Here is a 15,592-nt window from a genome sequence, read left to right as displayed (position 1 = left end):
ATAACACTAATCTAAATGTAAAACTGAATAAATAAGTAAAATTCTCCAAATTGAGTCAGATGTCAAAAATTTACCATGCATACTTCATTCAGGCTGTATTCTCACAATCTAGCAATCCTGGTTATGCAGCAGAGTTTTCTGTGAGAATGCAGATTTCCCAGGGAATCCTGGTCAAACTAAATTTAACCAATACAGATAACCAGGATAAATTATCCACAAAGTCACTGAGTCACCTTGAGCCAATCACCATATTTCAGTTAGGGATGTGCATGAAACGGATTTTGCGTTCTGCTTTGAGCTTGAAACAAAATGCAGATGGCCAAAATGTTTTGTTGAAACAGCAGTCGAGCCCAGCTGTTTTGATGGAGCAAAACTTGAAATGTTTTGAGTGTTTCAGCCATAGGGAACAATGAAGAAACCCAAATTTGGGAACACCCCATTGTTCCCCATGGATAACTTCTATGGACACCAAAGTGGGTTGGGTGATTGGGCATCATTTATTGGTTTGTTTGTTTTGTTGTTTTATTGTACACTGCCCCAAACTTCCATCTATGGGTGGCTTACATCAACACAAAATGAATTAAAACAGGAATTAAAACCTTAAAAATTTAAAACCAAAAATCTAGTTAAAATCTTGGGTGAATAAATGTGTCTTTAAAGACTTTGTAAAAGGTGTCAGAAATGGGAGGCTCTTATTTCAGCAGGGAGTGTATTCCAGAGTCTCAGGGCGGCAACAGAGAAGGCCTGTCCTTGTGTAGCCACCAGACGAGCTGGTGACAACTGCAGAAGAACCTCTCCGTATGATCTCAATGGGCAATGGGGCTCATAGTGAAGATGACATTCTCTTAAATACTCTGGGCTTAAGCTGTTTAGGACTCTATAGGTTATAACTAGCACCTGAAACTTATTGGTAGTGAAGTCTTTTAATATAGGAGTAATATGATCTCTTCAAGAAGACCCAGAGACCAAGTTGGCTGCTGCATTCTTTTACCAACTGTAATTTCTGGACTACATACAAAGGCAGCCCCACATAGAGCACATTGCAGTAGTCAAGTCTGGAGGTTACCAGAATATGTACCACTGTTCTGAGGTCACTTATTTCAAGAAATGGATGCAGCCAAAACTGATAAAAAGCACCTCCGGCCACTGCCTCATCCTGAGACACCAGGGAGTAGTAGTGTGCACGGACTGGTCTGGGGCCATAGAAAAGGCCTCTGGACCAGTCTGGAATTCCAGTGGTCCAGTGGGGGGGGGGAGTGTGTCTTTAAGGGGGAGGTGGTAGTACTTACCTGCCCCCCACCGCTCTTCCCCCTCCGGCGCTGGACTTTCCAAAAACGTTATTGGGGCTGCAGAGTTCCTCCCTGCCGCCCCTGCCCCCGTCATTGTCTGCAAAGGGTTAAAGTAGAAAAAGCTGGCAGCGTGCATGCACCCTTCGCAGTGCGCGCACTCGTCTCCGCCGCTGGCACATGCACCACATACATCATTGTGACGTATGTGGCACACGCGTGCCAGCGGCGAAGACGAGCACGTGCGCTGCTAAGGGTGCATGTGCGCCACCAGCTTTTTCTACTTTAACCCTTTGCAGACAATGACGGGGGCAGGGGTGGCAGGGAGGAACTCTGCTGCCCCAAGAATGTTTTTGGAAAGTCCAGCACTGGAGGGGGAAGAGCGGCGGGGGGGTAAGTACTACCGCCCACCGTTAAAGACACACTCCCCCCAGTGACGGACCATGCCTCAATGGTTCCGTGCACATCCCTACCAGGGAGAGGTTTTGGATCCAGAAGTACTCCAAGACTGTGTACTGGGGAAGTGTGACCCCATTTAGAACCAGCAGATCAAAATTGTCTCCAGAGTTCTGACCCATCACAATAAGTATCTCCATTATATCTGGATTCAGTCTGTTTCTTATCCCTCATCCAGCCCATCACTGCCTCCAGGCAGGCATTAAGGAGGTTATGCCTTCTTCCGATGAGGCTGACATGGAGAAAAAGATTTGGGTGTCATCAGCATACTGATAACACCCTGCACCAAATCTCCTGATGATCTCTCCCAGAGATTTAATGCAGATGTTAAAAAGCATTGGAAACAGCATGAAGCCCTTGGGGATATCATATAAAAATTCAGATTCTGAAGTGCAACAGTCTCCAAGTGACACCATCTAGAATCTGCCCGAGAGGTAGGAGCGGAACTACTGCAAGGCAGTGCCCCTCACTCCCAACCCACTCAGACACTCCAGAAGTATACTATGGTCAATAGTATCGAAAGCCGCCTAGGGATCCAAAAGGACCAACAGACACCAACAGAAATGTAAAAATAACAATAACAATAACACTCCCTCTGTCAATTACCCATTGGGAATCATCCATCAGGCTGACCAAGGCAGTCTCCACCACATAGCTCACTGAAAAGCCAGTTTTAAATGGGTCTAGATAATCAGTTTTCTCCAAGACTGCCTGGAGCTGGGAGGCTACCACCCTCTCAATTACCTTGCCCAGCCACAGAAGGTTGGACACAGGCCTATGGGATTGGCTGCTTAACTCTGAGAGATCAAATGCAGGCTTCTTCAGAAGAATGATTACCTCCTTAAGACAGGAAGGCATCCTGCCCTCCCTTACTGAAGCATTTATAATATCTACCAGACCTTCTACAACAGTCCCCTGCTATATAGTATAAGTCATGTCAGAGAGAACACTTAGAAGTGATCTTGTCTACTGCCCTCGTGAGTTTGTTGTTCCAGTTCTCCACCAGGGCATCAACAGAATCACCACCACAGCCAACACTAAATCTTCCCAAGGCTTCTTGGAATCCTATTGGATCCAATGATGGATAATATCTACCACCCAACCCACAAAAGAAATGGGCAAGCAGGTGATTAATTTCTTTTTAACCTTTCCCGCAAATCCCCATAGGATTCTATGGGGATTGGGGGAAAGTTTAAGGTTTTTTAAAAAATGCCCACTTGCCCATTTCTTTTGTGGGTTAGGTGGTAGGTAGCACACAACATGCCCTACTACACAACCCACTTTAGCTACCCTTTAGCTTCACTTTAGCTAGCCCTAGTAGCTACCCTTGGGGAACAATGAAGTGTTTTGTGTTTCTCCATTGTTCCCTATGACCAGAACAAACTGCACTCACAGAGTGTACTGCACACAAGTTTTGCATTGCAATTTGCAATGCATTTTGCAACACTGCCTTGAAAAACCCTGCAGAAGCACATAGTAAAAGGGAATCTGTTCCTCCCAACACAGAACATTTCAAACACAATCCAAGAATGGCCAAAAAAGAATCTCTGACCCAGAATCCACTGCCAGCCACAGTGCCTGCACTGCAGTAACATCATTGGCACAAATTGCTCTCTCTCACACAATTATGACTCCTTACTTCCTAACATTGCAACAGCTGTCACAGCACCACCCTTAGCAGCAAGCATATCCATAAGCTCAGCTAGATCAACTTCAGCCACATTTTTCTGCCTCTCAGTCGCTTTGAATACATTTTGAAATGCCCTCTTTTTGGGCCCCCTCCCCCCAGCCAATGGGGGCACAGTTGCCCATGACAACACTTGATCTGTATGATAGCAAGTCAACCAAGAAGCAAGGAGATCTCAATCCAGTCGGAAGCCAGTGCCAGAAAACCAATCAGCAAGGGGGGAACAGACCTCCAAAATGGCGCTCGGAATGTCGAAACATTTTTGAAACTTCAAAATGGGGTGGTTCTGCTCCGAGCTCGAAATAGGCACTTTCTTTAAAGGGTGTTCTCTTTTGAGCTTGAAATACTCAAAATGGCCTGTTTCGAGTCAAAACGTTTTACCGTTGTAATGTTCTGCACATCTGTACTTTCAGTCTAACCTGTCTCACAAGGTAGTTGTGATGATAACCAGGGAGTGGGGGTAATGCCATGTACACCACACTGAGTTGCTTGGAGAAAGGGTAGAAAACAAATATGAATATGAATACAACAAATATTTCTATACCGCTTTCCAACAAAAGTTCCCAAAGCGATTTACATAGATATAAATAAAATGGCTCCCTTTCCCCAAGGGGCTCACAATCTAAAAAAGAAACATAAGACAGACATCAGCAACAGCCACTGGAGGGATGCTGTGTCGGGGATATAATTAAATAAAACAAGGGCAGGAACTCACATTTTCCCAGCAACAAAATATTGTTGTTTGAGTAGTGGGAAATGGCCATTTCTCTGCAATAGCTGCATTCGCTTGGGGAAAGACATTTGGATTCCCAGCAACAACAAAAGAACAACCAAGCAGCATTTATTTCACAATAAAACAATTGTCTTGAACAGCCTTAGATTCTTGCCAGCTCCTGTTAATGGTCCTTTCCTGAAAATTTTCAGTTCCGGCATAACATCTTCCATGTGCTGGCCCCCAAAGGAGTCATTTAATAAGTACCCCTGAAGAAGACAATACCGAGGAGGAGGAGGCAGAAGGGGTGTGTGTGTGTGTGTGTGTGTGTGTGTGAGAGAGAGAGAGAGAGAGATGTGTATATGTATGTGTGTTTGTAGATGCATATATAGCACTGATTTGTAATAGTTTGGAAAAGGCAAAGGGAAATTGGCTATTTCCCCCCATCCTAGCAGATTTATGCATTTCATTATGCAGATATAAGAAGTCTTGTTTTAAAAGAGATTTAAGACTTTTCCAGCAGTCTACAGTAAATACTTTATTCATTTCTAAAGGAGCATGATGATAACTGGCCTTCTTTTCCCCTTCAGTAATCATTGTCTAAAAAAAGAAAACCTCCAGGAGCACTTCACTTCTGTCCCTTCCCCTGGCTGGCTGCCCAGTCTCAGTGTGATGCTTTTAAACCCTTCCCCCACATGCTACAAGGCTTCTTCAATATTATTATCCTGTGCAGTGCAGCAGGGAGACAGAACTGGATGATATGATACCATCCAGGCAGCGATCCACCAAAGCAGCTCCTTTCTGGTGGAATGTGAAAATACTCACTCTGTGTGTGTGTGTGTGTGTGAGAGAGAGAGAGAGAGAGAGAGAGAGAAGGGGGGGGAAACACAGCCAACAGTTATACTGCCAGCATACATGTGCAGAAAACAACAAAAGGCATATCACTGTGAGTTTTCCACAAGCATTTATTTCATAGGCTCAGGAATAGACAAAGAATTCTGCTGGTTGTCTTGCTGAAGTTCAGCAGCTATTTCAATAAGTGAGGAATGACTAGCTGATAATGTCAGAAGTATATGTGACCAAATAAACATTCTCAGTCTGATACTGCATTCCTTGCACAATGAAGTCCACAATGAGAAGGAAAAACAGCAATCCAGAATCAAACTTTTATTTTATTAATGTATGCAGCTCAAAATGTACTTTTATTGCACAAGAATCCATCCTTGATCAGCTCAGTGTGAGCTGGCCTGGGGTCACTTTCATCCTCTGTGCAGAGGTCTGTCCTTAGGCACTGTGGAAGAAAATGCAAATGGCAGCTCACATACACACACACCACTAATTAACATGGATCACAGTCCACCAGGAAGTTCTCCTTTGAAAATCCAGTTGAAAGGAACAGGAAGTTCACAAGAACATGTCTGGGTCACAAAGTTGTCACATCATATCCATGGATCACATCAGACTGTAGGTGGGAGCTTAAATAACTGAAAGTTCCCCCCATATAGAAAAAACTCCCTCCATATCGATAACTAGATGCAGGAGAAGCATTGTAGCCTAGTCATTTCCCTGACATCTTAACTTTCAATATGCAAGAAATTGGGGTGGCGGGGGGAACTGAATAACATGAGCCTACACTTGCAGTCTGAAGTGGTATAGTCCACATGTTTTCTACCTACAGGTGAAACTCGGAAAATTAGAATATCATGCAAAAGTCCATTAATTTCAGTAATGCAAATTAAAAGGTGAAACTGATATATGAGACAGACGCATTACATGCAAAGCGAGATAAGTCAAGCCTTAATTTGTTATAATTGTGATGATCATGGCGTACAGCTCATGAAAACCCCAAATCCACAATCTCAGAAAATTAGAATATTACATGGAACCAAGAAGACAAGGATTGAAGAATAGAACAATATCGGACCTCTGAAAAGTATAAGCATGCATATGTATTCAGTACTTGGTTTGGGCCCCTTTTGCAGCAATTACTGCCTCAATGCGGCGTGGCATGGATGCTATCAGCCTGTGGCACTGATGAGGTATTATGGAAGACCAGGATGCTTCATTAGCGGCCTTCAGCAATTCTGCATTGTTTGGTCTCATGTCTCTCATCCTTCTCTTGGCAATGCCCCATAGATTCTCTATGGGGTCAGGTCAGGCGAGTTTGCTGGCCAATCAAGCACAGTACACTGTATACTTTTCAGAGGTCCGATATTGTTCTATTCTTCAATCCTTGTCTTCTTGGTTCCATGTAATATTCTAATTTTCTGAGATTGTGGATTTGGGGTTTTCATGAGCTGTACGCCATGATCATCACAATTATAACAAATTAAGGCTTGACTTATCTCGCTTTGCATGTAATGCGTCTGTCTCATATATCAGTTTCACCTTTTAATTTGCATTACTGAAATTAATGGACTTTTGCACGATATTCTAATTTTCCGAGTTTCACCTGTAGAATTAGGCCTGAGAAACTGTCAGGTGTGGCTAATATTAAAAGAAGAGTGGAGTTAAACATCAAGATCAATACAGAATAATTTTTCCAAAGCATAGAATCCTGATACAAGATTGCCAATAGAAACCAATATAAAAAATAAAAATTCAATTAATATAAAATGTAATAAAACTGCCCAGCTACTCATATTCCAGCAAGAGAAAGTAGGAGAGAAAGGCAAAAAACAACAACCACAAAACAAAAAAAAACAAAAAAAACCCCAAATACATTAGGATCAGATCTTGTACTTTAACAAATATATATATTCCTGTTCCTTAACAAGATAAGAACAAAACCCAAAATATCACCTAGGGCTTTTTGCACCATAATAGTCAAACTTGAATGGAAGGAGGTTGCCACATCAATAATAACTGTGTGCAACTCTTTGTTGGATCAAGCATGCAAAATCTGTCAAAAAGGAACTGAAAGGTCTCTTCTTTGATACACTCTGAGGTCTGAAAGGTTTGTATTTCTTTGTTCTTCAAAATGGCATACATTGTCTCTTTTAGCACCACAATTATCTTTGCCTTATTGTTAGCCTCGGGCAAAAGTATCATTTACTGTGCCACCCTTGCAACTCCCCTGGTATCGGATAACCTACTTAAATGCTTACCATCCAGATCCTGGGAAATATGGCCCTTATACAAACATGTAGGGCTGCTTGGCACTAGCTTTATCAGTCTCCAAAACAGTCTCTCCCTCCTCTCCTCTCCCCTCCCCTCCCCTCACAGTATGGAGAAGTGTTTCTGCAAAGCATGCCAAAAGGACAATAAGGCAAGGAAAAGTAGCACAACCATTATGTGTCTGCTTTTGCACTCTTTGTGCTTGTCCCCCCCCCTCGCTGCCCCTCTCCAGAGATCCTCCGCCTTAATTTTTCTCCATGATTGCACTAGATTTATTGCTCCAGTAAATTCTGCAAAAAGCTGGGGGGGGGGGAGCATAGGTACTGAAATACCCTAGGGAATGCCAGCATGAGATCACCTGACTGCTCAGCACTCGTATTGCAACAAAAAAATTCCGGAGGCTTCGATTGTTTTGCCAGTTCTAATCCTGAGTGGGAGATGAGCAAAGGGGCTTGTGCGCAGGGTGGGGATGTACATGTATCTGGAAGAGAAAAGGGAAGAGGCATTGTAAGGATAAAAGGGAAATGCAAGAGGGAATCCCGCCTGGCCCCTTGGGAACAGAACAGATTCAGGAAGCAGAGGAAAAAGGAGCTTGATGTGGGCATGGAGGCACGCCTTTTTGTAAAAGAGCTAACCAGAGCACGTTTTATTATCTGAAGATATGATTTGTAGATGACTTCCAACTGTTACATGCCTGTGTTTATTATTAGTAGCACTATTAATATTAATCTCGCAGTGCCATCCTGTTCTCAAAATCCTCCAAGTAAAAGAGGGTAGGATTGCTATTAAATCCTGTATGCCAGTATAACTCCAGGTTAGAACATAGCGAAATTTTGAAGGTGTACAGAAGAGGTAGGCAACCTTAGCTCTCCAGCTGTTGTTGAGCTACAACTCCCATCATCCACACCCACAATTTATTGGGAGTGGTAGATCAACAACAGCTGGCAAGCCAAGGTTGCCTACCCTGGGCCCTTCGCAGATGGAGATTTTGCTTTGCTTCACCACAAGAAGGGTGGGTGTACATTCATATATTGGGAAGATTTACATGGAAGTCCATCAAGACATCAAGGTTCCCTCCATACATGATTCAGATTTCCCCCTGCACATTGGAGCTTAGCCTGCTGTTGTATCCTATCCAGTAATCTTTTGCAGTTTGTTTGTTCAGACATTTGTTCCAAGGGGGATCCTGAATGTGTTGGGGAGAAGTCAGAAAGGAAAAGGGGGGGAAAGCAGCAGGAGCAAATGGAGTTGTGGCTGAATAAACCTTTAGTAAAATCTACATATGATTTCCTTGTGTATATCGACTCGACGACACACTTTACCTTTATAAGGGAAGCAGCTATAAAATGTTTGGCGATGAGATTTTGAACCAGCTAAGCGTGTAGCCTACAAAGCTTGTGAATTCAACTTTGTTTCATTGCATGACAGCGCCTACATTCCTGCACTGCTTTCTACAGTCGCTGCTGCTGATTGTTTCTCCAACTTCCTGACCGGCACAACCCCTGAAGATACTTTTTTCTTATCACTACTGGACTCTGTGGTTCATTGGATGGCTCAGTGCAGCATGGCTCAGATCTCTCCACCACCTTTTTTCTAGTCCACCCCAGGAGATTCTGTTCTTCCCTGGAAGCAATGGGGGTCCTATTTCTGCAATTACCTCCTCACCATACAGAGCCCTGATTTTACTCCAGCAAAGCAGAAGGCTATATTGCTTCACTGCCTAGACCCAGAAGTGAAATGATTAATATATAATCATTTGCCCTTTCCTGCCACCTTGGAAGGGGATGCCAATTCTTATGAAGCTGCTCTTCATGCCTATGATCATTTCAACCCTCTTTTGAATGTGATTGCTGAACATTACAACTTCTGTTCTAGATCCCAATTGCCTGCTGAATTGATCGATCAGTATATCACAGCATTGTGTGCCTTAAATGTAACCTGTGAGTTTGCAAGGTAAATGGAAACTTACCTTGGATAAAGTTATAGAGATGGTAGGAGGGTGGAAAATACTCTTCACTGGGCAAAATTGCTCCCTTTTTAAATGCAAAACCCATCTCCTGATATCCAAGCTGTTCAGTCTAAATACTTCCAAACCCAATCTTTTCATATGGCACTGCCCCAGAAAGTGGGAACACAAGAATGGAGGAGCTACAATGCTACCGGGGCGAAGACTCTGCCCACAAAGCTAATTTTTCTCACTGTTCCACACAGAAGGTCAATTGCAACAGGTGCAAGAAATGGGGGGACTACTAAGGCTTGCAAGTCTACAGTCCACTCCATTACTGATTCACCATATTTTATTTGTTTATTGTTTGATTTCTATACTTTTCATTAAAATAATCTCAAAGCAGATAATCTCTGCTTTGAATATAAAATAATCTCTCACTGCCCTCGCTGCAGCAGCTGCCCCCATGATGAGCAGTGGGGAGAAAAGGGGTGCTAGAGGCCCCTGCCAAATGCCAGATTACTGCTCCACCCCTAGAAGAGTGCCACCTGCTGGCAATAGACAGAATTTTTACTGCAGGCTTTATGACGGGGGGAAAGTGTGTCAGTGTGGTTGGTCTGGCAAGTCATCAGTCTTGTGGAAATCTCCCCAAAATAAGTTGGGCTTTTTTAAGGAAATTGAAATAAAATTTCAGGGCCCAATTGAAAATTTTCAAAGATACACACCACACATGAGCAGTTGAAAAAGGAGGAGCGGTGCCCCACCTCCTCCAGAAAGCCACTGACCAGAAGGATTCAGAGAAAAACTAGGGAACAAGCTGTATGAATGGTGCATGGATTTTTTATTTTATTTTTTGCAATGAATGGAAAGGAGTCGGCCACCCAGCGCAGTGTGGGCCAGCAGCAACCAGGCATAAACACCACCCAGGGCAGTCCAAAGAGGATTTGGGGGCCCCAAGGGGAGTGTGGAGGCCCTGGACTTTGGCCCCAAAGTCCAGGGGTAAGAGCACCACTGTGCACAGAGAAAATTATGTTATGGCTAATGTTAATGTACAAAGAAAATACATAATGAAAACATCAAACTGTATTTTTGACAAACCGATGAAGCTGGGCTTCATCTGTATGACTATATGCCATATGACTTTTTACACAAGGAGAACTGAGGGTGAGATATATTGATATACCTGAAGCCACCAAGTCATCACCTCTATCCAGCAATTGTGTGTGGTTGTTGCAGGACCTATGATGTGGACATGATGATCTACTATTGCCTGTAAAAGCTTCCACATTCATTTTAATGGTGGAAATTGATCTGCAAGCATGTTCATCTGCAAAATGAGGTGCCTCCTCTGTTGAAATAAATGGAAGGTTGCCACATACAGGAGCCCTGTATCTCGATTGTCATGCTTATAGAACTCTGGATCGAGGGGAGGAAGTCCAAACCTAAAAAATATCTGAAGTCTACCTTCAGTTTGATAGCATGTATACCAAGCTTGATAATCACATTCCCACATTGTATTTCATGTACATTGTCCAGGAGCATTCTCAGACAGGGCTTTTAGTTTGCTTCTCTAATGGAGGGTGTGCGTTCACACATCGACCGGATTCATGCCAAAGTCCACGGGGAGCACTTCACACATGATTTTGGTTTTTCATTGTGTGTTAGAGCCTAGCCTGATTTATGCCTGGGGTTAAAAAAAAAATCCACATTTTGCATTGGACTTTTTTGGCAGATTTGAACTCACAGAAAAGCCTCGCAGTAAACCCGCAGCAAAGCCTGCTATCTGGGAAAGCTCCTCGTGAAGAGAAAGGGAGAGTAATCCACCAGGACACATTAATTTACAAGTCATAAATCGTTCATCATCAGTAGCAAGTTATACCTTTTGTACTGAAGATAGTAATTCAGCACTGTGGGCATATTCACTACATTAAGCACAAGGATTTTAATTCCCACCCCCCAAAGATTGCCATGTCAAACACGTGTTGCTTATTGCAGGTATCTAATTAAACAAAAGTAACACCTTTCTTGTTAATCCATAGCAGAGAGTGTGACATGAAATCAGCACATCTTAAACTTATCATGCAGAAATGAAATTTTTTTCCATGTTCAGCTCCCAGTTTTCAAGTTATATAACTATATGCAGTCCTGGAGTAGCAACCAGAGGTCCACATATTTTAGCTAGTCTTAGAAGCTACTTGCTCAAGGTTCAGCTTTCTCACTTCATCCTCCACTTTAGAAAAACGCGAGGTCCTTTTTGTATCTGGTGTTTGCTGCAAGGGGAGGGAGGTCACAGGGAAGCCTTAGTGAACAACCCCTCCCATTTAGTTCATGTCACTGATGCTCCATCCTAGCAGAAGCCTGACATGATTCAGAAAGAAGCATTGGCTCTCTTTCTATGTTGATAAAGTAAAGTTGAGCCATTGAGTTGGTGTTGACTCCTGGTGACCACAGAGCCTTGTGGTTTTTCTTTGGTAGAATACAGGAGGGGTTTACCATTGACTCCTCCCGTGCAGTATGAGATGATGCCTTTCAGCATCTTCCTGTATTGCTGCTGTCCGATATAGGTGCTTCCCATAGATAGAGACTTTGGGGGGAAAATGTGTAACTCCTGGGGTAGTATAACTCCTCTGTCATTCAGCAGAACTGAAATTAGATAATTGTTTTATTTATATTCCAACTTTCTTCCAGAGAATTCAAGGAAACATATAGAGGATTTCCAGAGAGTTTGCCATCTCGGCAGTAACCCAGACTCAGACCTGTTCAGCTTCAAAAAAAACCATGCCCTGGGCCACTGGCAACACAACAACTCTATTTGTGAGCTCTGATACCAATAGCCCTTTGTCACATCTGCCGCCTTACCCTGCAAAGCTCCCCATTATACATGAAGAACAGTAAGAAAGTTTAAGAGTTGCCCAGCATTGTAAGGCTCATTGGACCTCCTGGTATCACCAGACTTGCTATTCATGCCATGAATATTCGCTGAATCACTTACTGCACTCATTCCTGTAGATATTTGGTTGTGTATTGACTTGAGTATTGACCCATCTGTGATATGCCCTCTCCATTCTAGTAACATGATTTGATGGCCACCAAAAGTCTCCCTTGGCCAATATGGTTTCTATATGTACTTTCCCATAATGCTATGCCCAAGCTATTAGTCTCATACTACCACCTTTGCAAAAGCATGAGCATCACAAAGCAGAATTGGAAAGCAAAGCATGCATAGAGGATATTAATACTCTTTCCAGATGCACCCTTGTCAATTCCCCTCCCCCCCAGTGAATATGCCAAAAACCAATGTTTAAGGGAGGGATGTCAGCACCACCCATTGTAATGGTAAGATTCCGAGAGGCAAACACATCCATGACTTCGCATAGGAGAAAATTGAAGAAAATATAGGCAGCATGAGCTTTATCACTCTAGCCAAATTCAGGTTCAGTGTCCATAAACCTCTCAGGCCCTGCATGGCCAAGAAGAATCACTTATCATTGATGTGTTTGAATCCCTGACAAACCAAGCAGATTATGGGAACATCAGTCACATAAATAGAACTGACAAAATTTGTGAGCTAAAGATCCACAGACCCAGCACAATGAACAAACACATTAACCCCTGATAATGGACTAAAGGTTTACAAACAGTACTGGAAATATTTGCAATGATATAACTTTAAAACAGCGTAGAGCAATGCAGAGCACACATCAGACATAATGGTGGAGCACCCATGCATCTTGGTGAGAAAGACTCACCAGTTTTCACTTTACAGAATACCAGATTGGTATTGGATAACTGTCTCCTTGAAGACACACGTTTTGATGATCAGGCACACTTCAGTGATGAAGGGCTCACTTCACAGCAAGTAGATGTCCAACTAGACAGTGGCACTCTGGGGCTGGGAGTTTTCAAATAATGATGTCAATTTGCTTGTCAGCTCTCACATTCTGGTGCTCATGTTTCAAATGGAAGACTTTTAGCAGGATCCTACCGATGTCATCACTTGGAAATTCTTGACACCTCGGTCAGGATCATAGAAATCTAATGATTATATTTCCCCACCCATCTATTTACTTAGTTATTACATTTATAGTCCATCAATCACTGAACCTCCAGGTAGACAAACAGATATAAACAACTGAAACAATTAATGGTTAAAAATAGTTAAAAACAAAACTGTTAAAAACAATTAAAAACTTCATCTAAAAGCCTGACCAAAAAGGTGTATTTTCAAGGACTTCTTAAAGGCCGCCAAAGATATTAACCCTTGTATATCAACAGGGAGTGCATTCCAAAGCTCGGGGGTGGCTACCGACAAGGCTCAAGTCTGAGTCACCACCAGATGAGCTGGCAGCAACTGCAAGCAGACCTCCCCAGATGACCTCAATGGGCAGTGGAGATCATACAGAAACAGGCATTCGCTTAGATAACCAGGGTCCAAGCTGTTTAGAATTTTAAAGGTGATCACCAGCACTTCTTAATTTGCCCAGAAACATATTGGCAGTCAATTGACCTTGATACAACAGATCCTTAATATGCAGGGTGCTGGGAAGCTAGTCTGTAGGAAACGCCCATGCAGGTTTCCTTGAATTTCCAATGAGGTTGTGTGCAGGTATCTCAACAGCTATATTTACCAGTAGTAGTGCATCATCCTGAAAGGCATCATCTCAGACTGCACAGGAGGAGGCAATGGTAAACCCCTCCTGTATTCTACCAAAAGAAAACCACAGGGCTCTGTGGGCTCCAGGAGTTAAAATCGACTTGATGACACACTTTAACTTTAGTGCATCATCAGCATCAGCTTCTGCACTATCCTTTCCTGCAGTAAAGGAGAAAGGGCTATGTCCTGTGATGACATAATAATAAACTTGCTGGGCCAGGCACAGAGCCACCCACCCGCCGCTGCCACTTCCACCCCCCACCTGCCACCATTACCTTGCCCACCCGCTGTCGCCATTTTCTTTTTTTCCCCACCCGCCCCTGCCCCCACCATTTTCTTCCCTCGCTCGCCCGCCACCATTTTGTCCCCCCACTGCCACCATTTTGTTTCCCACCTTGCCTCTGGTGCTGGCGCTTTCCTCTTCCCCTGCCCGCAGATTGCTCATGAACTCTTGCAAGAGCTGCCCTACATGGGATTAGCAATGGGTATGCCTAAGAGAAATATATATAGAAAAGGATAGGAAAAGCCTATTTGCACTGAATATTGTACTTGTGCAGATAAAATAAACAGCTTTCATGTGTGTTAGTATGCACCTCATGTGATTTTTTAAAAAGCACCATACAATCACCAAGGTACCACAATTTGCAACATTTTCACTTTACCTGTGAGACCAGGAGAGCATGCTACTTGTCCCAAAAGAGTTGTGACCTGGGCATAATTTAGGACACTGAAACGGATGCAAATTTGCAGTGCCAAAAATGCACCAGTGGAGTTCAGGAAACCATTGTCTGGTTTTACTGAGTTTATGCTGTATCCAAAATTGCAATAAAAATATCATTGTCTCAATTTCCATAAAATGCTTGTATGAAACTCCACCCCAGTCATGAACTTCATGTAAACCTCCATTTCATAGCATATCAGCTGTTTGTTTTTGTACTCTATTTGGGGTAGAAAAGAGGATTTAAGACTGTAAACTGTCCATCCAGAAATCCATGTAGGAAGTACATAACAGACCCTAACTATCTCATCACACCTGCACAACATCAAGCTATACAAAATGTCTCAGAAAGCTGCTGTCTTTGCTACTTGGCTGTCACGGATCTCTTTTCTTTTCTATCACAGGGAGAGAGAAATAGAGGGAAGTGGCAATAAGCCCAGCACCTGCCTGCTGCTTAGCATTTTCATGAACACCACGTATAGGCATCAACCTTTTGTCAATGTTATTCCATTGTTCAAAACAATGATCTGAAAAGCCTACCTCCCCCCCCACTCTCCTTGCTACTGGATTAGAGGATTAAAATTAAGGACACTTGATTTTATTGATTTAATGAGGGATGGGGGGAGGAAGCTTATCTGGTGATGAGAGGAGAGGACAAGGTGCTTACAGGTACCATCCCACAGGCCTTTCTTTCCTGCTGGCTCAGACTTTCGTGCTCAGCTGTGTTTATATATTTGGCTGCTATAGGATGACCCTCAACATTCCATGTTCTCCAGGCAGTGAAGCAGTCAAATAAGCACCTACAGAGTGGTTTCAGAGTCTCTTTCAATGAGGGAGAGAAGGAGGGAAGAAAGGTTGGAGGCACAGGCAAGAGGCACAGGCAAGCAACTCTCTTCACCACACTCCAGTTAGTAATGTTTGAAATTCAAGATAAAGCAAGGCAGAAGGGAAAGAATTCAGTCAGTCGCCACACTAACTGAGCAGCATGGCTTATTTGCCCCAGCTCCTTTGATGGAA

The sequence above is a fragment of the Hemicordylus capensis genome, chromosome 1, assembly GCF_027244095.1.
Source record: "Hemicordylus capensis ecotype Gifberg chromosome 1, rHemCap1.1.pri, whole genome shotgun sequence".
In the NCBI taxonomy this organism is placed as follows: domain Eukaryota; kingdom Metazoa; phylum Chordata; class Lepidosauria; order Squamata; family Cordylidae; genus Hemicordylus; species Hemicordylus capensis.
The sequence above is the reverse complement of the archived record's forward strand: the minus strand, read 5'-3'. Positions refer to the sequence as shown.